Here is an 11,190-nt window from a genome sequence, read left to right as displayed (position 1 = left end):
CTCTCATAAAGTTCTACCCACACTCCCTCTTTGCTTTACTTTTTTTTTTTTTTTTAATATGGAATGCTTCACGAATGACTCTCCCCCTTTTCAAGAATACCAACACACCAGGTTTTGATTGGGAACCCTTTGAAACTGTTAGGCAGTCCAACAGTGAAAGCACAGACATTTCTTTGCAGTGCTGATATTCAATTGTAACATGTTATAATCAGCATTCATGTAGCTTTCCTCACATGGAAGCTAATAGCTTTCCAAGGATGCTGCATGTCCACAAACAAATAATTGTTTCTGTATGACTATAAAGCAAGTTGTGCTATCCTTTGAGTACTGAGAATTTGTGTGTCTTATTAGCTATCTGATGTCTTGTCTTCTGTATGTGACTGGAAACTCCTAGTTGGAAACTCCTAGTTGGCATAGTGTGCCATTTCCTGTGTAACTATATGTTGATTCAATAAATATATGCCTGGCCACTATTGGCCAAACAAATAGAAATAAATGCTTACTGATGCTCTTAGCATATTCATCAACAGACAGTATGTCATATGTAATTGCCTCACCTAGAAAAAGAAGAAAATGTTGCTCATTCCTTACCTCCTCATGGTGGTTCTAATGTTCTTCCAGGCTTTCATTAGCCACGAGGATTCAGCCTATGGATTGGAAGCTATACTAGATGACTAGAAACATATTTCTTCCAATTTTAAAATTCCATGATCCCATGAAAATCAAGTTATGAGAAATTATGATGTTGGGAGCTCCACTGGTATTCTCAAATGAATGAAGTCAATTGATAGTATTTCCAAGTATTTTGCATTATATATGAAGGTGTCACTAAAAAGTGCTAAAAATATCCATTAATCTAATCACTTAGGTCAAATAAAGAATAAATTCAGTGGGATACAAATGGAAAAGGAGGAAAGAGAAATCAGTTAAGAATTGTACATCAGTGTAGTTCTATGGAGTATTTAATGTAATCAGCATATGGCAAAATATAATATGTTTAATTTCCAACATGATATATTGGTGTAGTACAGACCTAACAACTTTCATGGTCTAAGCACAGATTCTATTATTTAAAAGCACATCCCTGTCCACATTACTTGGTAATTTGCTTTTCTTTCTAATATTTGTTATACTTGCCAAAACCAAAATTGCTGTAATTGCAAGAAGAATAATATTACTACTGCTTTTGATAATTTTCTATAATAACAAGAAGATAAATAGCTGTAGTTATTTATGTACAAGAAGGTACACATTCTTATATTTCTTCCATGCAAGTGAGAATATTCAGTCAAGGCAGAATTATACAATTTGCATTTTTAAAAAATTGAAGCTGTTCATTTGAAATTCCTCAAACTCATATCATGCCTTCCATTCTGCACTTCTGAGTTTCTCCTTGCCTCTCTTGACTTTCACTGCTCAGGGAGGCTCCACCTTCCCATAGTAGACTCTCTTCCTTCCTGTTTTCTTCTGCCCTCAGCTGTATCTTTGACCTCTCCTCTTTATTATATTATTCCTGTTTCAGATAAGCAATATCAAGTTTCCTTACTTGTAAAAATAACAACCACCTTCGTTAAACCTATATCCTCCTCTACGTACTAGTCCATCTATTTCTTCCTCTTTATAGCCAAGTTTCTGGACATAGATGACACTTGCCACCTCTTCTTCATACTTCATTCATTCTCTGAATCCACTGCAATCTGATGTCCACTTTTACTACTCTGCTGAAGTCATCCCTATCAAGGTCAGTGATAACCTGCTAAGTCACAAACTGATTCAACTCTTTTTGTTCTTATCGTAACCTGGTTGACAATGCATCTGAAACTCTCCTATCGCCTGGTTTCATAGTTAGCAGATTCAGCTAATACTCACATGAATCTGGCCACTGTACACACATGCATGCACACACCACATACAAACAATTTTACTTACAAGAAGACAGATCAATTATTTTTCAAGTACAAAATAATACAAAGTATAATTGAACAAACACACCCACAATTCAGAATACCTGTTAATATTGTATCATATTTGCTATTAATCTCTTTTCCCTAATTATATATTTAGAAAAATTACGTAAGTAATATGATCTGTATTTCCCTTAAAGACATACAAAAATATTGCATTTCAGAAAAAGCTAAAGCCACTTTTATTCACCACCTTTATTTAATTCTATTTCCCTCTCTGCCCCCTCTCCTCACACAAACATTATGTGAGACTGGTGTATAACCTTCTGCTTCACTTTAAATTTTTACTTACACACACAGGTAGCCACATGTTATTTAGATCTGTGTGCATTTTCTAAATCTATATAAATTTAGATAATTCCATAATTGAAATTTCACGTTTCTTGCTTTTTTCATTTAACATTATTATTTTTAGGCCAATCTACATTGATATATATAAAGATCAAGTTCATGCCATTTAATTGTAGTAATACATTATTCTGTGACACTGCTGCATTTTATATACACAATCCTTTAATAGTGAGTGTTTAGACTGTTTCTAGTACTTCTATTGCAAAGAAGGCTGAAACAAATCTCTTTGTGTCTTATATGCACATGTGGAAGTTTTTCTCAGGTGTACATACTGGACTGGGCCTGGCATTGCTGGGCCTTCTCCCCTCCTACAGATTTGCCTCAATTAGGTGTTTTGGGTTCCATTGCCAAAGCTGTCTTTCTATAATAAAACCCTAACCATGTGACTTTCCTTCTTAAAATCTTCTACTGACTCCTCATTCACTTCTAAATAAGTGGCACAGTCCTTGGGGTGTTTTGTAAGGTCTTTTTTTCATCGGGCTTCTACATACCTGCCTAGGTTCATTTCTCACTCCCTTAACCTACACTCTAGTCTTATTGAGCTACTCTCAGTATTTCTGCATTTTCTGAGTACAACACCTTGGTTTCTGTTTCCCTGCATGTGCACGTTGGTGCCCTAGGTTTTGAATACTCATTCCCCATAGTCTTTGCCTGCTAACTTCTCATGCTTCAAAATTCAGGTCAGATGCCAACCCCTTTGGGGATCCTGCTTTTTTTCTCCTTCTGTGATAATTTAGACATTCAAAACAAACAAAACAGGCATCTCCTAATAATTACCTGCCAAGATTAACTCTTCAGTATTGTCTTCCCCTATGTCCATACATGAGGATAAAGAACCTACAAGATGCTCTGTCCACAACAGGTAGCAGATCAGGCATAAATGCCCTGGAATAAATCCATGGTCAGTTTCCTTTTTTTTTTTTCTTTTTTTTCACTGAGAACACTGGAATTGGAAGCAAAATGCATACAACTGCTATTTAAGGCCAAATTAAAGCACTCCACTATTTTAAGAGAACAGTGTTTTACCCTTTTGCCTGTTATGTGACTGCATCCTGCCCTATCCTTCCTCTCTTCTCTCACATATGCAATTATGACTTCTAATGACACAACTCAAAAATTCTTTTCTCAGTGTGGGGCTGCAGTTACTATTGAAACAGGTGCGCCTTGCTTCACACAATCTCCATGAACAAAGGACACAAAAGACTCATTTGGACTAAAATGATTTCACAGATTCTGGACTTTGCTGTATCTTATTTATGAAAGAGTTTCCTCCTGCAGATGTGAACTGTGTAAATAGTCAGAACTGATCGATTCCTCCACAGATAAGTGCATTTCACACATAATCAAGAAAAACTATCATTTGAAATATGGGAATAAGAGTGCAGTCTTGATCCACTGTGAGAGTAGCCAAGCATCAAGCTCTATGAAGGATTGCATTTCCAAAGCCTGCAGTGAGAGGTTCTGACTATGGGGAAAAGTGAAAGAAGAAGGAAAGTTTGCTTACTAATCACACTGAGAGAAATTTCCATGGTAAATAAATAAAAAGCTTCCCTTTTTCTTACATACTATTCAATGACTTTCAACAAGAAACTTTAGTGAGTGCCTACTATGTGCCAGGCACTGTTCTAGGCACAACTATTACAGAAATAAGGGGGTGGGGGTGGAGTAGGGTCAAGAAAATCACAGTCCAGGGGAGGATACATAGACTTAAACAAACAATTAAACCAAGTGTGATAGATGCTAGAATGATGGCAGGGCATAAAATTTGAAAGCGTAAAGAAAAGTTTCCATTACTGGGTATAAATGCAAAGGAAAATAAGTTGTCCTACCGAAAATACACATGCACCCTTATGTTCACTGCAGCACTATTCACATTAGCAAAGGCCAGGAATCAATACAGGTGCCCATCAACTGTGGATTGGATAAAGATGTGATATGTATCCAGCATAGAATACTATGCAGCAATGAAAAAGAACAAAATCATGTCCTTTATAGCAAAATGGTTCCAGCTAGAGCCATGATCCTAAGTGAACTGATGCAGGAATAGAAAACCAAATACCACATGTCCTCAGTCATGATTAGGAACTAAGCATAAAGTACACATGGACATAATGATGAGAATATGTGCTGCGGAATACAAGAGTAGGGAGGGAGGAACTGGGCAAGGGCTGAAGAACTACTTACTGGGTACTATGCTCACTACCTGGGAGATGGATTCATTTGTACTCCAAACCTCAGCATCACACAATATTCCTTTAAACCTGCACATGTACCCCCTGAAGCTATAATAAAAGTTGAAAAAAAAAAATTGAGATGAAGTTAAAAAATAAAAGAAATGAAAAGAAAACATTCCTGAGACTTGAGTGACTGGGGCACAAGCCAGGAAAGGGAGGAAAGCATGCCACTTAATACATAAGGTGGCTTGCAAGGCATAATAAGTTGCTTAGTAAACCAGATTTGTCATCAGTAGCAGACTCTATATGAGAGATGTAGAGACCTGGAGAGGGAATTGGAAATGATGCCCGCCATTGTCCAGAAGTCTCTCAAGGGGCATATCTTCCTAGCCAAGGAGCACACCATGTGTAAGATGCTATACTGATGACAGCTGCCACCATGGCACATTCTGAGGCTAGAGTGCAAAGCAGAATCCTCATGCGAAAATAGAAGTTCCTCTGGGGCTGGCCAGCCTGTGAGCTTCAGCCTTCAATTCCTTTGTGATTCCCTAAACCTGGCCAGCAGCTGTCACATGTCGCCTTGGGCATAACCTTCCAAAGGTACACCTACACACAAGCACTGACCAACCCTGGGACTCCTGAGAGTGTATTTCGCTCCTGAGCAGAGAGGAATAGCTCCTAAGCACGTGGAAACTTCTCCCAGTTTCACTCCTGCTTTCCTTCAGCATCAGCTCCCATTCTCTGCCATGCACTGTGCAGCCTGCCTGGATTCTCACTGTACCTTGGGATTCACCCTGATTTCCTACGATGTTTTAACTTGCACATTTTATTCCCTATTCCTGTAATAGCCTTTCTTTCATTTTGCGACTGAGGAAAATCTACACATCTTTCAAAATTCAGATAACTTATCTGAGTCTTCTTTAATCAGAATGAGTCATTTCCTCCTCTGTGCATTTAAAACTGCTAATATATCATTTTGGTACACTGTTTTATAATATTAGCTTCACAAATTGAATCCCTAACATTGCCAAAAGCTCCCTCTCCACCTGACACCCAATATGCTGTTTCTGTTCTTTATTCTTGCAAATAGCACCTCCACCTGTCTGATGCGGACATTGAACATCACCCTCGACCTGATTTTTAAGGGGTTATCAAACCTAATTAATTTTGCCTTCTAAATATCTCTTACGTTTATTTCTCTTTTTGCTTCATCACTATCCTAGGTTATTATTTCTTCCTTCTGCTGTTGGTTTTGTTTTTCAACTAACCAATCCACCTCCAGGCTACAATTCCTCCTGGCTTTGGGGAGGCACTATAGCAGGGGTAACTGCATGGACTCTCCTGCCTGATTACCTTGATTTGGATCTCAGTGTTGCTACTTAATGTGCATATAGCTTAGTAAAAGAAGAAATGCTAGTATTCGCCTCTTAGTTTGCTGGAAATGAAATGCAGTAACATATGTAATATGCCTAGAATAATACCAGGCACAGAATAAGGACTTTTTAAGGGTCAATAATTTTCATTATTCTTCCAGCACCTGTGCTACCTTGAGAATGATTTTCAAGTCTGCTTTTTTGCAAATCTGATAGCATCCCTCCCCTGGAAAAATGCTGCTGAGACTTCCTGTGGTCTCTGGAATTTAGTGAGGTTTGTACAACCCTCCATGATCTACTGTGGACTTCCCCAACCCTGTGCCAGCCTTCTCCCTCCTACTTTCACAACACCCTGTGCTGCAGATGAGGAGTCACCAGCTCTTCCCTCGCTGCCTACTCTTCAGCCTCTTTTTCTGGTAAGTTACCTCCCTAGAGGACATTCCCCCTCCATCCATATGACTGATTCTAGTTTATTCTTCACAATCTGTTCCTAAGTCCAATTCACTATCTGAGGAGCCCAGGAAAACAAATAAACAAACAAACAAACAAAAATAGGTTTCAAACATGCTAACAAACACATTTGAATTTAAAATTGTATATAATATTATTTGTAGGTTGTAAGACAGGATGGTTATTGGGGCTTTTCTTTTTTTCCCATTGTTGGTATCATCCTGTCCAAGTTTCTTCTTAACTGACCACCAAATAGCTCTATGACTTATGCTTTCTCCAATTAAAAATCTTTTGGTTTTCAGTATTTAGAATAATATCTTTGTTGAATGATATTTCAACAAAGGATTATTTTGTGAAATAAGATTATTTCATTTTAAGATCATTCAAAATTCATAAGAATGTTACAAATTCAATCAATTTGGAATAAATAGGGATTAAAGAAATCTGGGGCTGTGACGCTTTTAATGATTAACATTAATTCAACATATTAACATCCTTTCTCTCCTGCCCCTGAGAACACACAAAAATGAGAGAGATTAAAAAACAAAAAACAAAACAAAATAAAACCTCTGTCCTTAAATTGCCAAGGCTGATAAGGAGATGGGCACATTAAGCCACAGCCTGAAGGGATTGATGAATGTTTCAATAGTACACAGCCTGATATGGGAACAGGGGGTAGGAAGGCATTAACTCTGCATACAGGTGAAGGTGAAACCCAGGTAGATCAGGAAAGAATAAGCAAGATTTCCTTGTGCATCAGTTGAAGGAAGTGCTCCAGGACAGCACAGGTATGAGGCATAGAGAGCCATAGTCCACAGCACAAGTGGCTGGGAATTCTTGGAGGCAAGAATAGACATAGGGGAGCAACAGGAAGTAATTCTGGAGAATGTGTGGAAACCAGAGAGTGAAGGGTCATGCATGCCATGTTAAAAAATCTATGCAGCCAACAGACACATGAAACAATGCTCATCATCACTGGCCATCAGAGAAATGCAAATCAAAACCACAATGAAATACTATCTCACACCAGTTAGAACGGCAATCATTAAAAAGTCAGGAAACAACAGGTGCTGGAGAGGATGTGGAGAAATAGGAACACTTTTACACTGTTGGTGGGACTGTAAACTAGTTCAACCATTGTGGAAGACAGTGTGGTGATTCCTCAAGGATCTAGAACTAGAAATACCATTTGACCCAGCCATCCCATTACTGGTGTATACCCAAAGGATTATAAATCAGGCTGCTATAAAGACACATGCACACGTATGTTTATTGCAGCACTATTCACAATGGCAAAGACTTGGAATCAACCCAAATGTCCATCAGTGATAGACTGGATTAAGAAAATGTGGCACATATACACCATGGAATACTATGCAGCCATAAAAAAGGATGAGTTCATGTCCTTTGTAGGGACATGGATGCAGCTGGAAACCATCATTCTCAGCAAACTATCTCAAGAACAGAAAACCAAACACCGCATGTTCTCACTCATAGGTGGGAATTGAACAATGAGAACACTTGGACACAGGAAAGGGAACAACACACACCAGGGCTGGTTGTCAGGTGGGGGGAGCAGGGAGGGATACCATTAGGAGATATACCTAATGTAGATGACGAGTTAATGGATGCAGCACACCAACATGGCACATGTATACATATGTAACAAACTTGCACGTTGTGTACATGTACCCTAGAACATGAAGTATATTAAAAAAAATCTAAACATTATCCTGTAGTTAAAGGTATTCCACTGAAAGGTTTAAAAACATGTAACATGGCCATATTTATGTTTTCAAAAGAACAATTTGATGCTGATGGGTTTAAGTGCCAGAAATGTCATCGTCTCAAGGCAAGGAGACCAATCCACAGGTTACTGTATTAGTCCAGGCAAGAAGGGAGTTGGTGAGGCAACCACATAGCAGAATGCACTTAATAGCGTCAAATCATTTCACGGAGAGACTCCAGTCTTTGAAGAATGGTGTGCGACCCCATCTATAGGTCTAAAAGAAAGAGTAATATGACTTTTGATGTGTATTTCAAGAATATCCTATTTATTTCTAGCATGTTCTAAGTATTTCTATAATTAACTATTTCTGTAGCATAATAGTTCTGAAATTAGATTATAATATTTGACATCCTTACTGTTCAGCTCTAATGTTGTATTTAGTATAGGACTCAGGTTTTTGCATTAACCGCAGACAAACATAGATCCCTGGCACAAATGGACAGTCACAACTTCTCAGATTCTATAATGGAAGAGGAATTCTAGAGAGGCAGCTGCTTTGGCATTCTTATGTATTAGTAGTAGAAGCAAAGTAGTAGAATGAAAAGGGAAGGACTTTAAGGGCCTTTCTCGCGTGGAACAGACCAGGGAGGAGTTACAAATAGTACATTGGAACTTGTACATGAGTATAAACTTACTAGTAGGTTCTTTGAATTTGTTAAGTCAAATTGGCTCTTAATTGACAGCACTGCCATGTTAAATGGAGACATTTTCAGGTGGAGGCTTGATGGTAGTGGAGTATATATACCCTGCTCGGGCTCACGTAGACTTATCTGGTCTCTCCAACAGAACACCTTTGGGATTAACTCTTCTCCTTAACCCTCTGAAGCATGTAAACAATCCCCTAAGTGCACTGAGGTCAGACCACCTCTGCTGAACAAAAAACACTTCTTAAAACTAATCAGCTAAGTAATCCATCAATTTTCCTTAATTTTCTCAAACCTGGGCCCTATCTCTTCTTTTTCTATGTGTTCTGCCACTAATCTTGGGTAACATTGCTTAAATAAGCAAGCTGTCTTCCGTGTTTAACTATCTCAGCATAATAGTCCTTTTTTAAAAAATTAAGTAGTAGTTTAATTTTGACTTGGACAATGTAATATCTTAGGCTATCTATTTAACCTGTGTATCTCAGTCTATTTACCCTGTATAATGGGTGATATTTTTGTTGTCTTCACGGTTAGGTATGAAATATTTGTTATATATGTATTTTAAAACTTTCACAGAAGTCAAATTATTTACACCTAAAAATTAAGAAGGACTCAATATTTGAAACTGCATTTAGCTTAGTATATGTAGTTACTTTGCAGCTATAATAAACTTAATATAGGAAGGCAGAACTTGGTCACTGTATGTATTCATCCATTCCCACATTTCTATAAAGAAATATCTGAGATTGGGTAATTTATAAAGAAAAGAGGTTTATTTGGCTCACAGTTCTGCAGCTCTATAGGAAGCATGATAGCATCTGCTTCTGGGGAGGCCTCAGGGGGCTTTTACCAGTGGCGGAAGGCGTGGTGGGAGCAGGCTTCTTCCATGGCAGGAGCAGGACCAAGACAGCCTGGCCGGAGGTGCCACACACTTTTCAACAACCAGATCTCACGAGAACTCACCATCGAGAGGACAGCACCAAGGAGGATGGTGTTAAACCATGAGAAATGCTCCCCATGATCGAATCACCTCCCACCAGGCCCTACTTCCAACACTGGGGATTGCAACTGACCATGAGATTGAGGTGGCGACACAGATCCAAACCATATCGCTGTATATAAATATACATTTTAAACAACTAGGATAACAGTTTTTAGGACATATAGTGTTGTCTATTTATATTTTAAAAAGCATGTTTAATAACCAAAGCTTATTTTATGTCTGAGACTAGCCAGCAGTGACACTTGAAGTACGCAGGAAAAGAGTCTTCATCATTTTTGAGCTTTGGGGCCTAAAGTTTTACCGTAAAATTTGCATCTGCTTAAGCTGCCCTCTTTGCACATCTTCCTTGGAGGAGTGTCTGCTAGGTACAGAGGATACTGGCACCAGAACATGCTCCTTTACAAAGAATGCAAGCACTGGATTCCCTTGGGCTAAGGGAGGAGGATTGGAGCTCTAGAGGAGGAAAAAGTGAGGAAGAAGGGAAGCTTGCAAGGAAATCATGAAAAATCTACATTTGTAGAGACACCCTAATTAAATCTTTCCTTCAGTATTATCTGTGAGAAGAAATATGTTTTTTCCACCAGGGCCTCTCTCACATTTAGAAGACAAACTAACACAGCTCCTTTAGCTAAATATTTATCTGACAGAAACTGAGAGTTCGAAAGACTAGTTCAAAAGAAACTATCACAGTGGAAGACAGTGAGCTTGGAATTTGATCATAAGTCCCTGATCACCCCACGATCCAGCAGGTGGGGCCCAGGAAGATTAGATCAGTTGAGAAAAATAAATAGGTAGAATTTGTAGAATTTATAGAAAAATAAATATGTAAAAAATATGTAGAGTTTCATTGCACAGCTGAGTTATGTGAATAAATTTATAATCCTGTTATACCTGTATTAAGCCTCCCCCCGCCCCAGCCTGGGCAACACAGGGAGACCCTGTCTCTACAAAAAAAAAAAAAAAAAGAAAGGAAAAAAGAAGTTAGCCAAATGTAGTAGTGCACATCTCTAGTCCCATCTACTTGGGGGCTGAGGTGCGGGGATCCCTAGAGCTGGGGAGGTAGAGGCTGTAGTGAGTTGTGATTGCACTACTGCACTGTAGCACAGGTGACAAAGCAAGACCTTTTCTCAAAAAGTAATAAAAAAAAAAAAAGATAAAATAAATCCCCTCCCCTAAACCCCTACCTCTTGCTAATGAATCCAAGCCAGGCACACAGCATTGGGATACATCTGCTAACACAGGCCTGGGCCCTCATGCCACCTGGGTGAATTTTGGGGCATCTGTCTGCTTAGCCAATTCAGAAAATGAACTACAGTATCATTATCATTTTTCCTGTCTGCAAGCTTCTGTGTAATCTGATTTCCCTTCCACACTTGCTCACCCACATCACTGAAGACCTGCCCTGAACTGCGCCACTTAACCCCTGCCTGCTTCCTAAGGGT

At 38.8% G+C, this 11,190-nt stretch overlaps 1 long non-coding RNA gene across 2 annotated transcripts in view; it reads right to left on the bottom strand.

The window, feature by feature from the left end:
* The window catches only part of LOC105522828, a 228,238-nt gene that overhangs the window by 83,115 nt on the left and 133,933 nt on the right, over window positions 1–11,190 (bottom strand). For both annotated transcript variants that reach the window (XR_001003498.1, XR_001003499.1), the window contains exon 3: window positions 9,531–9,656. This is a non-coding gene — a long non-coding RNA (uncharacterized LOC105522828). The remainder of the gene's footprint in view (window positions 1–9,530; window positions 9,657–11,190) is intronic.

The sequence above is a fragment of the Colobus angolensis genome, unplaced genomic scaffold (assembly GCF_000951035.1).
Source record: "Colobus angolensis palliatus isolate OR3802 unplaced genomic scaffold, Cang.pa_1.0 Scaffold440, whole genome shotgun sequence".
Taxonomy (NCBI): Eukaryota; Metazoa; Chordata; class Mammalia; order Primates; family Cercopithecidae; genus Colobus; species Colobus angolensis.
The sequence above is the reverse complement of the archived record's forward strand: the minus strand, read 5'-3'. Positions and strand labels throughout refer to the sequence as shown.